The sequence below is a fragment of the Parasteatoda tepidariorum genome, chromosome 3 (genome assembly GCF_043381705.1).
Source record: "Parasteatoda tepidariorum isolate YZ-2023 chromosome 3, CAS_Ptep_4.0, whole genome shotgun sequence".
Lineage (NCBI taxonomy): Eukaryota > Metazoa > Arthropoda > Arachnida > Araneae > Theridiidae > Parasteatoda > Parasteatoda tepidariorum.
The window spans coordinates 56,219,685-56,236,886 of NC_092206.1; the positions used below are offsets into that span (position 1 = coordinate 56,219,685).

The 17,202-nt window shown below is 26.8% G+C and overlaps 2 protein-coding genes across 2 annotated transcripts in view; one reads left to right on the forward strand and one right to left on the reverse strand.

Annotated features, from left to right (window-relative positions):
• LOC107449808 (general transcription and DNA repair factor IIH helicase subunit Xpd) overlaps positions 1-17,202 on the reverse strand; it is a 363,770-nt gene that overhangs the window by 173,084 nt on the left and 173,484 nt on the right. The window lies entirely within an intron of this gene.
• Positions 1-17,202, forward strand: part of LOC107449813 (forkhead box protein O) — a 111,313-nt gene that overhangs the window by 19,431 nt on the left and 74,680 nt on the right. The gene's annotated exons all lie outside the window — the stretch shown is intronic.

The following is a 17,202-nucleotide window of genomic DNA, read 5'->3' on the forward strand; positions in this document are numbered from 1 at the left end:
TTTTTTTTTTTTTTTTTTTTTTTTTTTTTTTTTTTTTTTTTTTTTTTTTTTTTTTTATTGTTAAATTAAAAAAGAACTTGGTTCGATAAAGATATAGATTAAACTTGAAACATAATATATTATTGTTTTTTAGTCAGTTGTAGTTTAAGTAAGCACGATAGTTAAAAAAAAATTTTTTAGTAAGAAAAACGCTAATCATTTCAGTAGGAACAAGGATAGGAAAGTTAAGCTTGATTGTTCACATCTAGATGGGAAAAAAATCTATTTTAAATGCCCTTCTTTATGATTTACGCAATAAAATAAAAATTAATTTTAAAAAATTTATTCAACTTCTAAATATAAGCGAATTTCTGGCACGAATGTCTCAGAAATGTATAAGTTTTTTTTAAATATAAATTTAATTTTATATTTGTTATTATTATATGATGTGACCCATTTAAATTACATGATATGCGGTTTCGACAGCATAATTTAAAGCCTTTCATCTGATTTTTTTTTTTTAAAAATTCACTTATTTTTTTATCCTTATTTATAAACCAAATTATAGCTTGAATGTAGCTAATGGGGCTTGCGTCAATAACCCCTCACTAATTAACTCAGTTACTTTCTCTATTCGCTTACTATATCTGCGCTTTTCTTCTGAAATTAAACTTTGCAAAACTGATATTAATTATAAATTATTAAAATGGGGAGAAAAATAAATTTCAGTTAAAATTACCCAAATTGAATTCTTTATATTTTTATACATACTATCTAACTGTAACATTAGAAAACTTTTTTAGAAACTCATAAGTTTCCAAGTTTATATAAAATTTAAACTGTAGTCACATGTTTCCCAAATAGTTTTTTACCGAACAAATGTGTGCTGAAAATCATGAAATGAACATTAAGTTTCATTTTTTCGAGATTAAAAACGTAAATTTTTATTATTTCCTTAAGCATAAATATAATACAATTTTCAAGTTTAAGTAGGTCAAGTAACTAATAAGTCTCTAACAATCTGTATAAAAACCTCAGTCTAAATAAATGAAATAGTTAAAAATTAAAATTATGTGTATTTTTTATATAATAATTTTTTTTCATTTTGTCGTAATGGCAACTTTTCATGGAATGGAAATTTTAAATTTGGAAGAAAATGTTTTCGTTATGCACCCTACAGTGTAATAATGCATAATTCCCACGCAAATAAAAAGATATAAAGAAAAAATAGCAGGAAGACTTATTTACTTTCCCATTTTTGTTTTGTTTTTGTATCTGAATCACCTATTTTACTACTAGTCTTCATTTACTACTGACACGCTCTAATAAGTGCGAGGGAGAAAGTTAAGTCTCAGTATTCAAGGTTATCTTTGTTAATGTCACAACTCTTTGTTTTCTTTCTTGGTCAAGGATAAACATTCAATGTTTTTAAATGGTTTACTTGCTGTAAGAAGTCGAATTTTATGCAACCATCAATTGTTTTATTACTACTGGTCCCACCCACCTAATTTTTATTTAAATTGATTTCATTTGTGAAACAAAACATCGATGATGTTTGAATGATGTGTCCATTTTATTCATTTTTGTTTGCGGCTAATTTTAATATTAAAAATAAGTTTTTTAAATATTGCCTTAATGATATAGTTGTGCGTAAAATAATTGGACTTGTGAATTTTATTTGATCAAAATCTCGTTGTTTTATTAAGTAAACTTGTTTTTATTGTAACAATTGGACTTAACCCTAACACTATTTTAATAGTTATAATGAAATGTTTATTTCAATGATTGTATTGAACAGTTTATTTTTAAAATTTGAATTTTCAAATAAAATGAACTCCTTAATTTTTCAAACATAAATTTGTTGAACAATCTTAACATAAATTTTACATCTTTTTCCTCAACTGTACACCACCTTGTGTAATGTAGTTATTACTAGCAAGTTAAGGAGGCCGTTTCAAAATTCTTTCAGTGCCGTGCATTTTTTTTTTTTTAACTGATAGCTTTTATGACTGAAATTATTTTACCCTTCACATAAAAAAAAGCATTGAAAAAATTATCTGACTGTAACTAAGTCTGTATGTTACGTCTTTTACGAATTATTTTGATTGTAAGTCAAAAAATAAATAAATAATCTTCACAAATTTTTCTTCTTAGGATAATCAATTTCCAAATAATATGAAAACTCTAAGGATAAATATATTTATTGCCTAAATTCAGTGCAATTTGCTTTTTACCTCTCTCAGTCGTGTGACTGTTAGGTTTTCGAACTTTTAAATTATTTATGGAACGATTATGACCTATTGAGTTGGTACAGAAAAAAAAACGACACTGACATTTTTCTAAAAAAAAATCAGGGGTCTGTCCAGACATTTTGTGAAAGGTCCGGTTTTCGTGAAATTGTGAAAAAAATTACTCACATTCTTTCAACCAGGGTCCGCTTTTATGAATTTATGCAAATAGGGTCCGGTTATTGCAAAAAACTTTTTCACTGAGTTTTTAAATTGTAAATAGATACAAGATTATGCTCAGCACTGTAAAATTATAATTAAAAAAATTAAATTTTCAAAAATAAACAGCAATTGCTGCTTCTAAATTAGAGATACAACATACAAATATTTGGTATTTAGCCTATACTGCTGAACGCAGAATATTCATTTCGGACGAATAATGGAAGAATCGTCTGCCGAAAACAAAACTTAATTCGTTTACATCCATCTTTCTTGCTTTCTGCCCCGGGAAGGGTTTATTCGATTAGCAAAACAATAATGTAGATAAACAAATTTGTGAAGGGTCCGAATAAAAGAAAAATCATTTTGTGAAGTTAAAATATTTTGTTTCTATGAAAAAATATTTTGTAACGGACCCAAATTTCTTCTAAACAGACCCCTAAAAATACACAGCAGAATCTAAGTTATGTCAGTGTCTGCCTTGCGAATCTGTAAAGTTTAATGGAACTCGAATACACTTAGAATTATGAACTTGGAGTAAAAATTGAAAATTTTGCAAGTTTGAAAAACTCTTTCCGATCGGTTAAAAGTTAGATCTACTTTCAGATCGGTACATCAGATCGTTGTATCAGATCAGAAGTACATCCAGATCGGTGTGTGAACAATGTTAAAGTACTAAACTATCATTGTGAAGAACTGGGGTTCGATCCCTAGTGGCGGCTTGAAACTCACTCAACTTCAGATCGATAAGGTACCTATTTGTCTTGAAAATAAAGATGGCTTGTGCGCAGCGGTAACCACATTGCCGCAACCGTCTCAAAATTGTGGAGCCATTAACCTCCATGACACCCCTGGTCCCCCCGTTGGACTGTGGCGAGAATGTTTCACCACTTTATTGTAAGTATTACACAAATCTACTGAATATAGTGACAATTATTTAAATAATAATTTATCACTTTTGAACGCCATTGAGCATATATTCGATTAAATTATTGAAAACGCATACAAATTTCAAAAACAAATTTATTTTGCTCAGTTAATTAAAAAAAAGTTATGCAGCTGAATTCTACGTATCATTTTATATAATAATTTCCTATTTCTAGAATATTCCGTTAAGAATCCTCTTGTCATTAGATATTTATACATGTGCCAGTGTGTGTGTAATACGTCGATATCTACCTCTTCTTTTATAATGATTCTCCGATCTTAATATTTGTGCAGAAAAATTTATGAATATGTATTTATTCAACTGCCATGTTATAAGAATGAAAAGTGACTTTTAATAAAATCTTCTCGTGCACTAAGAAAGGGAAGTATTTAATTTGAAATTAATATTCGCTTATTAATAACGTTAATATTTCCCCAGAATTCAGTGAAAATTTTAATTGATTTAAAAAAAATATTATTTGTTAATAGATTAGGATTGAAAGTTTCCCAATTATCTTGATTTTATTATCTTTTGTTTAGTTGGAGTCAAGCATCAATCAAAACAGGGACAACAACTACGACTAATTTCTGCCCTACAACTGATTTAAATATTTATGAAATAGATTATTTTTTTAATCTTTAGTCCTCTTCTAATAAGTGTTTTGTTGATAAATTAAGCATGCAATTTATACATTCTATTTTATTATTATTTTTTTAAATAAATAAATAAATGGTGTTTTCTAATAGATTAGGATTGCGGTTTCCAAATTATCTTGATTTTGTTATCTTATGTTTAGTTTTAATTCTTTCTCGTTAAAAAAAAATCGGTTGATTGTGGAACTTGTGTTATCTGAAATGGTTGGTTAGCGACTGTTATCGACTTCCGAACCTGATGCCAGATTCCCATATTAAATATTTTATGACTCATTAATATTACATCATGTTGGTGTAATTAAAATGCTTAGTTACATCAGATGATATGTATTACTTTATAAAATGAGGTTTTTTAAAACTATTATATGATTATTTTTTAACAACATAATTTATTTTGAGTTTTAGTTTAGTTTTCAGCTTAATTTTTTTTTAAAGAAAACTTCTTTATTGTTAAGCGAATTTGTTATTTAATATTTTTAGAAATAATCAGAGATGTATGATTTCTTTTACATGAAAATATAAAGAGCATGAAAAAAGGCAAAAATAATCCATCGCATCTACAAAGACCAAGATGGGTTCAAAATTAATTTACAGACGCCATGGTTAATATAAAATATACACAATCAATTTTTGTGAATAATTTATTCTATTCTTAACTGATGTCAGATGCAAGTAACATCACTTTCTATGGTGGGAAATATCACTTCAAATCAGAGTAAATAAAATGAGAATAACTAATTCCAACGAATAACTTATTCCAACGAACTCAATTATTGTAAGAAGTTTTTGTCAAACTTTTAGGTAAATTAATAAATAATTATAAAAGGAGAGATAAAATAAATAAAAACAATACAGTCTGTAATAGGGTGGGTCACATTTTTTTAGAAAAATTAAAGCATTTTTTGAATCTTATTGTTATAATATTAAATAATAATTATTGTTATATATATTTAATTAACGTAGTTATTATAACAATAATTATTGTTATTGTTGTGTATATAATATTGTTGTAATATTCAAACGGTTATTTTGAAGGGGAAAAAAAATCAATGTAAAATTGACAACGCAAATTTCCCTAGTCTATTAAATGATAAAAATAATTTTCAAAAGTAAACAAAAAGTAAAATAATTATTCAAAAAATAGATTAATCTCGTTTTTCTTTAAGAAAAAAATAGCAATGTGAAAGAAGATATTTTGAATTAATGAAAACTTCGAAGCAATTGTTGTTTTTTTTACTTCCTCGATAGACGCAAAGAAAATCAATGATAACAAAATGATAGTGTAACGAAGGCATTATAGCCAAATAATGACCTGAAGTTCGTTTTTACAGCATATATGTTTATTGAATTTTCTTTTTGTTAGATTTCTGTGTGTAATTAATGTTATTTTTCTTCTTTTCTAGGTAAGTGATTTGCTATACTACTTAGAGAATTGGTGAGTTAATCCCAATTGTTCTAATTGTAATGAAATAACTTTTGAAACTTTATTACTATATATTTCTGGAGATAAAATTATCTTAATTTCAATTTGTATCCTAAAACAATTAAATATTTTAGAAGTCAAAATTCCGTCATTTGATCTATGTTTTTTTTATGCATGCCAATTTTCTTTTAAATACATTCGTAAATATGCCGTAATTCGTAAATTCATAAAATTCACCAGACTATAAAATATGAAAATAAAAGCGTTAAGTAGTGGATAGTGAGATGTATTTTATAGCGTATTCTTACTGAAGTACAGAAGTGCATTTGATATGTTAGTTACCTTGGAGCTAGATGTGTAATAATATTATTATGAATTATTCAAAGTTTATAATTAATGAGGTTTAATTTTAATTTTAAGAAATATATAATTTTAATGATTTTTTAGATAATTATTGAAAAATTCTTTTTTTTTAATATTGGAAGATTTTTTATCCACGGATTTGCCCGAATCTGATTTGCACATGATAAAAATATAAATTTTAATAGCCAAGAAATTTTTAATAAATATTATAAAAATATAAATTTTTATAGCCAAGAAATTTTTAATGAATATTATAATTATTACATGCTATTAACTTGATAATTTAATATAAAATTTAATTATATATATTTGTTTATCTTAACAGTTGATTGTGATAATATTTTAAAGGCAGCTAAATTACCTAAAACAAGATCGATTTAAAGCAAATAGTTTACAAAATATGTTGTCTTTTTAATGTGATCACGTGTATAGATAGATAGATTTGTTTTCTTCTAGTTTCTCATTCTCTGTGCACACTTTAAAAAGGAGTATTCTAATTTGATAGTCAATCTTTCTATTCTAAGAAAAGGGAAAGAAAAAAAAGAGACAGTTAAGAAAAAAAAGGGTATTCTTTTTCGAGAAGATAATTAAATTAGTCTAAATATCTTTCTTCTTTTTTCTTTTTTTTTCGTTTCGTCTGTTACTTAACATGTCTACTATATTAGAGAATAATGGAAATTGACATTATTTTTTCATTTTATTTTATTTGATAGCATTCTCAAAAAGTTAAAACCATTGTTATTTCTACTAGATTCTTTTATCATTAGCACCTTAGTAAACTAATTACAACTGTACGTCTTTGAACTGAAAGACATAATTAAAACATATATTTTATGTCTTATTAGTGACTTAAAAAATATTTAAGGAATGGAATTTGCTCCAAATGTAATTATCAGATTTTTATACATTTTGTGTTCATAAAAAAATGCTTAATAATTGATTTAATTTTTTTGTAAATATGTTGTTTTTTCATTGCGCATGTCTATGTGCATTGAATAAACAAGTTTAAAGTCCCAAATAAAACTTCTAATCGATCTAAGAATCTTTTTTTTTTTTTTTTTTTTTNTTTTTTTTTTTTTTTTTTTTTTTTTTTTTTTTTTTTTTTTTTTTTTTAGTGAGCTTAAATCTTATAATCATCATCATTCATCAGTACAAATAATTTTCCTTTCTTCGAAGTTCCAGTATGTTTTAATCGTCATTTTATTGTTTTCCACTGATAGAAAGAAACTAAAATTAAAAATTAGAAAATTGGAAAACGTTAAGGTTTACATCAGAATGCATTCTTCTTCAGAGATTTCAAACTAAAAATAATTATCACAAAATAAAAATTATTTTTTACAATGAATCTGTGCCTTTAAAAAACAAAAAAATATTCATTTTAAAACAGAAAGGAAACTTAACAACGCCAAATGCCGCCAAATGAAGAAACGTTAAAATAAGGTTTGACCTGTCTAAAAGTGAATAATAATTCCAAATGGAAGAGAAAAATTTGTTACTTGCACAGTATAGATGACTATGCTAGTAATTTAAATTTAGTGCTGCTTATTTACGATAAAAAAAAATTTGTAAGGTTAATGTGAGAAGATCTGATTAAACCATTAACCAAAAACAAAAATCAAAAATTATAAGGTGAAAGTAATTAAATTAAACTATATTTCATTAAACCATATTTAATTAACCAACTCAAAAGTTAAGTAATATTCTACGACAGTGGTTACCAACTGGTGGTCCGCGTATCCTTTATTCGGGGCCCGCGAACTAAAATGCATTAGTTGCTTTTTTGCGGACCATTTTCGTAAAAAACCTATATGGGCTTAAAATACTTTTCTTTCGTTTAAAAAAAAACTAAGTCCTTCGTTTCTGTGAAATTTAAAATACCAACGGTGCAAAAAATTTATTTCTCAGGTTTTGCATCTAAGAAAATATTTATTCAAATATAAAAATAATCGTGTATGTTGCTCTTATTTATCTCGTTATTTTTTTTTTTTTTTTNTTTTTTTTTTTTTTTTTGTGAATATAATTTAGCATGTGTATGTCAGAAATTTTCTCGAAGAAATTCTCCCATTTAACTTTTTGAAACCGCTCATTTTGGACGAAATTATTTAAATTTGAAAATTATAAAACGCATAAAAGAAGGAATGAATGTCATATTTTATTTAAATTCCTTGAATTTAATATCGCATGAGCGGAAAAGAAAAAAGAAATTTAATTTCAGATGCTCGAGAATTTTTGTTGTTGTTGCTATAATTCCTAATAAGTCGAAAAAAATGTTAATTTATCACAGAATTAATTTAAAGAAAAGAAAAAATCTTGTCACTAAGTTTCTGATTAAGAGAAGATTCTAAATGATACGTAACAAGCATTATTTGTAATGCTTGATATTTTGCTTTTTAATACTAAAAAAACTGATAAAAATCTGACAGTAATATTTAATTTTCCTTCAAACATATGAGTCCCATTTAAAATTTTGATAAAATTGTGGCCCGCCATGTGACTGCTATTTTTAATTGCGGAACCCGGCCACATGTAAGTTGGAAACCCCTGTTCTACAATAAAAGAAAGACGATACCTATCATTATTTCATTTTTATCGGTGAGTCATTTTATTTAGAATATAACTTTAAAATCGAAAACTGAATAACTGATCTGAATAAAACTGAAACCATCGAATGAGAAAAACGTTAAAACAAGTTTGACCTGTCTAAAAATTAATAGTAATTCCAAATCGAAGAGAAAAATTTGTTGCATGCTTGGTCCAAATGACGTAAGTTGATGACTACTGGTCATTTAAATTTAATTCTGCTACCTATGAAAGGAATTTTAAGATTAATTTGAGACGATGTAATTAAACCACTGTCCCAATTTTTATTTTTTAAAAAAATGCCAAGAAATGTTAAGAAGGAAGGAAGTTTAAAAGAATCAAAAATTGTTTCAAAATTATATTTTAAAAGTAAAAATTAATTAAATTAAACGATATTTAACTAACCCATCTCAAAAGTCTAATAATATTCTCAGATAAAAAGTAAAAGAGATAAGAAAATGCCTACCATTATTTCAAATTTTTATCTCAGAGTAATTTCATTTCAGAATATTAACTTTAAAATCGAAAACGGAAAAAAAATGTTCGGTATTATAAGGCTATTCGATTTTCCTCAAATATGTGGATTTTATGCAATACATTTTTGCCTAAAGAAGAACAACAGGTAGACACTAAATAAAATTCCATCGTCTTCCTGTCTAATAATTAATAGTTCCAAGTGATCCTTTCCCCATAACTCTTTAGTGTCCCAAAAGTGTGAGAGAAAGTGATGAGGGGATTTTATAAAGGTGTTGTCTATCGCCCTCACGGGATCTATATCCTCTTCGCAATAAGTCCATGGGATGGTTATGAATCTTCCATACCAGCTCCCCTGGGGGGACGGAGAAAGTGGAATAATGTTGGTAGGGTGAAATGGGGCGTCATCCCCCTTATGTTCTTGCGGCAGTGATTGATTTCGGTATGGAGACGCCTTACTTTCTACATGCCCTGGGAGTTGCCCTGTCCATTTGCTGGGTAGGAATCTCAATAAAATGCTTTTACCCCTATAAAAAGCGTCTGTTCTTAAGTGATCTGAGAATGTTAGTTATCTTAAATGTCTAGCATAATTCTCTTGTTGATTGTCTGGCATGTTTATTTCGCAATGTTTAACATGAATGCGCTAATCATGGACATATATCTCTTTATTTGTTATTACATATCTGTATTATCTGATAATGTATTGTTGACGTAAGCGGAAATTATACTTTTTGTGGATGTTGGCATTTTTAAAGTAATAACTTGTGAAACTGATCTGTGGAATATTCTATATTTATTATTATTCAGTGGGGAAAAATTATTGTAAAAAAAAAAAAAAAAAAAAAATGCGAATTTTCCTACTTTAAGCAAATTTAGATTTTTGCCTTCTACTTTTTAACACATCATATGACTATTATATAATATTATTCAGTGGGAAAAAAATGATTGTCAAAAAAAAAAAAGCGAATTTTCCTACTTTAAGCAAATTTTGATTTTTGCCCTCTACTTTTTAACACATCATATGACTATTATATAATATTATTCAGTGGGAAAAAATTTATTGTAAAAAACAAGTGAGATTTCATATTTAAAACAAATTTTAATTTTTACCCTCTACTTTTTAACGCATCATATGACTGACTGACTATTTATTTAATATTTAGTGGAGAAAAAAAAATTTTTATTGTCAAAGACAAGCGAGTTTTCACACTTTAAGCAAATTTCGATTTTTGCCCTCTACTTTTTAACACATCATATGACTATAATATTATTCAGTGGAAAAAAATTATTGTGAAAGACAAGCGAGTTTTCACACTAAACAAAATTTGATTTTCCCCCTCTACTCCCCCGCAGATCATGTGACGTCCTTCGATAACCGAATGTAATTGACGAGGTATTCAAATTGTGGTTACCGTTTGTTTTCGTTATATATTTGTTATTCTAACTTCCAATTTATAAATTTAATTTATGATTGATTTTGATTTCCACTGCTACTAACTTAACATACTCGTAACTAATAAACTAATTTAACAAACTCGTATAAGTGTATGAGAATGAACTGATGGTGTTTTTGAACTTATAACGGAAGAAAAAATTATTCTTGGAAAGATTAAAATTTGGCTTTACATTATTCAAAAAACTCTTAGTTTGTAAGAGGGCGTGGTAAGTAAGTTGTTTAATATCTTTTTATTTGCGGCACGACATATCAATGCAATAATTGTCATTAAAATTTTAAAAATGTCTCATCACGAACTGATAAATAAGTTGTTTAGATTTATTTTATAAGGATTTCTTTCTTTTTCAATTTTCGCTAAAACCGAGGACCACACGCGTTGTTAATTCTTACAAAATAAACCCCGGTCAACAATGTCTTACGATTTGGGTACTGATTCGAAACAGTAGTTTTAATTAATGATATTATTCGGCTATGCGAAATCATCTTATAACTCTTTGGAATCAGTAATACGGATCGCTTGATTTGATTCACTCGATTTAAATTACCTGATGCGGATCACTTAATTCTAATCGCTTGATTTAATGACTCGATAAAAATAGCTGGTTTTTGCAAGGTTTGCAATCAATTCTGTTTGCTATTTATTTCAAAACAATACTACTTTATATTCAATTTAAAACTTTCCTTAAACTAGAATTATTATTATTAATTGAATCGAAAACAAACTGAAAGCAAATTTGAATAATCATTATTTTTAAGAAAAGGTAACGCCCTAATATTGGTGTTTATATGTAAATTGCTGCTTTAAGTTTTGTATATTGGCTGATGTAGCTTGAATCAATTAATTAGAATCATTGATTCGAATCACTTATACGAACTGTTTTAGTTGATTAAAATAATAATCTTCATGAATATGTTTTGTTCATTTCTACTAAAACTTGAATTTATCTAAACTTACCGAACTGTTGCTTAACCAAAATTATATTTATCTATAACTTATGAAAAATGTTTTCTAAAACGTACCAACCAAAACTGTTAGAAAAATCTAGCTGATATTTTTACCGTGGTATATTTATTTATTTATCCTTTTAGTTCATGATAGAGAGTTTGTGTTGCAAAATCAAGTGGGGAATATTTTTCATTCTAGTTGTTATAGGCGGAAAGGTTTTTGATACTTGTAGATTGCCTAAACTAATTTTTTTCCTGGTCAATTGTTACTATCATTTCGCTACAAATATGCAATTTAGATAATACAGCTACATTTTCCCATAAGTTAGTAAGCATTCAACCGTTACTAGTGAGGAAAAAAAAGAAGTGGAAATAATCGTTTGTATTATTGTTTAACATGTTTTGAAAAAATATAGAATCTTCTCTTTGTAATGTTTGCTATAAAATAGTTTACAAATATAAAGATTTTATGAAAACTAATTTTTTAATATCTACTAAGCAGTAGAAAAATTTATTTCAAAGATTTGGATCATTTTATTATATTTAGGTAGTTAAAATTATATCATATTTTATGAATATAATTTTTTTAATGTGCAAAATTATTTTAATTTTAAGGCTTAAAAGTTTTTATTTTTTATATTAAAAGATTGTATACTGTTATAAAAACACTTTGTTTTATTTTTGATATCCTTATTTTACTTACACTTTATCTGTAGACGTGTACTTATATTATTTTCTGTTAACTGAAAAAATTACTTCAAAGGATAATTATTCTATTTAAAGATGAAATTATCTAAGAAGTTAAAAAATATTATTTGGTAAAGTATAATTCAAAAACTATTGATTTTAATAGTATAATAATTTTTGAATTAATGTTTAATTATTAAGTTTTAAAATGTATAAAAAAAAAATTACCTTTTTTTTTATTTAATTTAATTTTGGTTCTAAATTTTTAAAAGCAATGTATTTTTTAGTAATTTAAAAAAATATTTTTTTTTAAATAGTCCGAGCTCTTAACAATAAAATAAGAACTAGTTTTCTTCCTTACTTTATAAGTGCTTAAGATTTTTAAGTTTATTTTATAAATTATAATTAGCTTATAATTTTATGATTGGTATAAAAAAAGCACAATTTGTATTAAAATAATTATTGATAAATATATACCTTTAGCATACTATGTAAGAATTGTTTTCAGTATTAATACTTAATAGCAATTAAGTAAGAAAATTAGCATTCCGTTTGTAAGTATAATTGCAATATTGTATTATCCGACTACGATTTTTATAGATCTTTGCAGAATGAAGTTCTCTGTATTCTTTCCTTTATGTGAGCCATGGTGCCTCAGGGAATAGATCATTCGCCTTCCAATGAGGTGAACTGGGTTCGAATCCCAGCGATGGCTCTTCGATACGAATTCTGCACCCGACTTGCACCGACCACAGTGCTAACGTAAAATATCCTCAGTGGTAGACGGATCATGGGTTTGAGTCCCCATGCCGTCGGACTAGCCATGGGAGGTTTTCGTAGTTTTTCTCTCCGTGTAACGCAAATGAGGTTTAGTTCCTTCAAAAAGTTGTCCGCGAAGACAAATTTCTCCCAATACTTGATCCAGGAGTTTCCTTGTCTTCATGATTGGGTACAAGGCACGGAGGTAAACATTAGAAGCTCGTAAATCTAAAAAAATAGAGTCGTCTGTTGAACGACGGTTATAAAATGAAAAATATTCCTTTATGTAAAAATTTGAAAGACAGTTGTTTTAATTTCACAAGAAATCCATCAAATTTATATTAAGATATTAAATTTATTAATAAATTAAATAATTATTAATGAGTAAAAGAATGGTGAATTTTCTTTCCAATTTTTGCTTTTTTATTTTCACGCATTTAAGACTGACAAATAACTTGGAAATAATGCAAGTATTTAAGCAAGATTGAAATTTATAAACTGTATATCAATATAAATATTAATTAAATTTATTTATATTAAATTTATTAATAAATTTTTATTTTCCTTAAAAATTTATTTATTTTTTAAGAAGAGTTACTTTCATTTATTCCACTTGCTTTGGAAGAAACCTTATTTCTTCCGTGGCGGTTTTTATTCAAAAAACTTGCCATCCCTGTTGAAAAGCTATGTGTTACAGATTGAGCATAAGTTGTATCGTTAAATATATGCTTCATAATAAAATCAAGAACTTCATTCCTCATATTTATGTTTCAATATTGTATTCAGCTGTTGTATTCTTCATACACCTCTTTTTCATTAGTCCATTTAAGGTAGTATTTTTTTTTTCCTCTTACACTTTACTTTTCTGTTATTATCTCAGGGTTTTCCACTTAAAATCGTATCATTGCTAATATTTTAAATTGCATGAAACTTTGGTGACAAACCCGGAATTCTCTCAGTGACCGTGCTGTGACATTCTTTCTCCTACTTTCATGGAAATGACAGTGTAGTTGTGGAGAAAAAAAATTTCTCTTCCTTTAAGCAATTTTTGATGGTTGAGTAGGCAAAATTAAGTACACGCAAATTGAACCTTGGTGCTTGAATCGGAACATTGAGAGTTGAACTAGCTCCCCCCACAGCACGTGTTTTAGACTCTTCATGCATATGAAAAAAAATTTGGTTATGTTTTCAAATGCTTTCACTTTTAAAGTGTAGTCAGTTAAAATATGCATTTTTTTTTTTTTTAACATTGATTTTACAATGTTTTTGTAACTCAGTTGAAAGAGTTGAGCAGATGCTTTCATTTAATAGTCACGCTTATAAAAACCCATTTGTAATTTAGTTAATTTTAAAATTTGTTTCCGAAACTCTAAATTGCATATGCGTTTCAAAATTTTAAATTGTTTTGTTTTGCATACATTTTTTTTTCCCGTTGCAAAAAGCTTGACTCATTTTAAATGCAAGTTTCGCAAAGAATCGTTTTTTGTTTAAACGTTGATATGGTACTCGTAAACCGGAAATATTACATACTTTGCAACTTATCTATTTTATGATAAATTTAGAAGGAAGAAATAAATTGAAGGGCGTCATAAAATAACAAACCGTATTTTCAAATGGTGCATGCTACCATTTTTTTAGACTAAGAATTTTGAAAAAAAAAAAATTCCGTTTTTCGTCAAGAACTTCTACAAAAAAAAAAAAAAANAAAAAAAAAAAAAAAAAAAAAAAAAAAAAAAAAAAAAAAAAAAAAAAAAAAGAGAGAGAGAGAGAGAGAGAGAGAGACATTTTCAAAATATCAGCCAGCAAAATTGCAGGATAATTTTCCCACTGTGTGATCCTATATAGACATTGATTGTCATTTTGACATTGAATAGATTTTATTAATTTAATTTAATAGATTTTATTAATTCAGTTAATAAATTTTATTTATGCAGTTCGAATGTAAATATTTTGATTTTTTTTCGGTTAATATATTTTTATTCATTTAATTCGATTGTCTTGATTTAATTCAGTGTCTATTGACAATTTAATAGTTAATTCGATTCGTAATCTTAGATACTTCTTACATGAACTGATTCCTTTCCTTCAAGTTAACTCTTCCTTACTTAAGTTTAATATAAGTTTATTTTAATTACTATTAATAATATAAAAGTTAATTCGATTCGTATTCATAGACTCTTATGTGAACTGATTCGTTTCCTTCAAGTTTACTCTTTCTTGCTCAAGTTGAATGCACGTGTTTATTGGAATTTTTTTTTCTTCCTCAAAACAATTAACTTATTTTTGCTATAACCTAAAATAGTACTTTTTAAATTCGTCCTAATTAAGATTAAGATTGTTTGCTGTTAAATTGTTATAATTAATGCAAAAATTAATTCTGTTGCTTTAAAATAGAAATCTATATTTAGACTAATTAATAAATTAAATTGCCATAAATAATTAAACCAACCCCCCATGGGGGGTAAAATTTACAATAAATTGTTCTTTTTCACTCTTCCGTTGAAATAAATGAAGTAATGCGCCAGTGACAGAAAACGGCGACAACGCGACTCGCTATTTAACATCTTCGCGTGCCAAGTCGGTCAATTGCGTGCCAGAAAGGTTATTGGTCCCGAAAAGTGTCCACTTTTTTAGAACCCCTTTTAAAGTGAGCAAGAAGACGACTCTTATTTTAGAGATAACACACTATTTATGACGACCTTCGGTTAATATTTAACTTTTTACACGATATTCTCTTCTCAAATAAGCTCCAACGTTTTTTTTGTGTATCTACTTTTTCTTGAATTAAATTTAAGAATGTCGCTTGAATACAGAAATCTTTTCTTTAAAAAATCAATTAGGGAAAATCAAAGTAATTAAAAATTTATTATGTTGATTGTTATTATTGTTTTGTAAAAAACTCAGTACTATTACTTAAACAGCAAAAGGATTTAATATTGATTACGAGTGAAATCCATTACCGTACTGCAGCCTTTTTCTGTAAGTTAAGTACCATGTGCCTTTACTCTAAAATTGAAGTAACCAGAGTTTTGTTTTCTTTTTTGTATCTTTATAATTTATGTAGAAAAATACTATTTTAAAAATTATGTAAATTTATTTCACTAAATTTTAATTTTTGGGAATTATCGGAGTGTAAAGCTTAGATAAAATGAAAAATTTTCTGCTAACACAAAATCTCAATTTTAAAAAAGCAAATGATTAACTCTTGTAACTAGCAAATGATTAACTCTTGTAACTAGTTCGTCGCGTATCATTTTGGCGAAATTTATTTAAAAATCATGAATGTTTTCAAAAGTGTTTTAATTTTTGTAAATCTCTATATTCACTCATATCACGGAGATGGGTTTGGTTTAAAAAAAAAAAAAAAAAAAAAAAACTGAAAATAGAAATCCAAAAATGTTACTTAAAAAACACTTTTTAAACAATTGAAAAAATACCTGATTTTTAAGTAAGAAAAAAGTATATGTGAGAAGCAGTTACCCACAGTTAACGTTTTAATAGAAATATCGATATATTTTTTATTCATTTATTTAAATTGTGTGAATTTTAAATCGCTCTAATACGAATCTCGATATTTAATTTTAAAATAATGTGAATAGGAATCTCGATGTTTGATTTTAAAATCGAGTTAATACGGATTCCAATGTATATTTTTTTAAGTCACTTGAACAGTAATCAATTGTGCTTTTAAATTGCACGAGTACGAAACACGATATTTGATGTAAAATCGTTAAAATACACGACTTAAGATCGTACATCATGTTTCGTAAATAGGAATAGCGATCATAGATTTTAAACAAGTGAATGTAATTTTAAATCACGTTTGTGTAGGTGGGAATAAACGTAAAAACGAAACTTATTTTCCCCGGGAATTCGAAGAAAACTAACTTTCTAAAAAGGAGCATGCCTGAAGCTTGAAAATCGAATACAATGACGTAATGGCACGAAAAGTACTGCTGCGCGAATGCTGATAAAAAATTTCTCAAATATTCTCTGCCAGATAAATCGCACTTTAAAATCAGAAAATTTTGACCGCATTTTTTAAATTTATTTTTTTATTATTATTATTATTATTTTAAGTAATCGGGGGTCTGCTTAGAAGAAATTTGGGTCCGTTAACTGACCCTTCAAAAAATATCTTTTCCTAAAAACGGACCCTTCACAAAATATTTTAACTTAAAAACGTACCCTTCATAAAATGATTTTTCTTTTAATCGGACCCATCACAAATTTGTTTATCTTCATTAATGTTTTGTTAATCGAACAAACCCTTCCCAGGAAAAAAAAAAGAAGAAAGATTAATCTAAACGATTTAAATATTGTCTTCGGCAGACGCTTCTTCCATTATTCGTTCAAAATGAATATTCTGGGTTCAGCATTATAGGCTAAATACCAAATATTTGTATGTTGCATCTCTAATTTAGTAGCTGCAATTGCTGTTAATTTTTTAAAATTTAATTTTTTTAATTATAATTTTACAGTGTTGAGCATAATCTTGTATGTCTTTA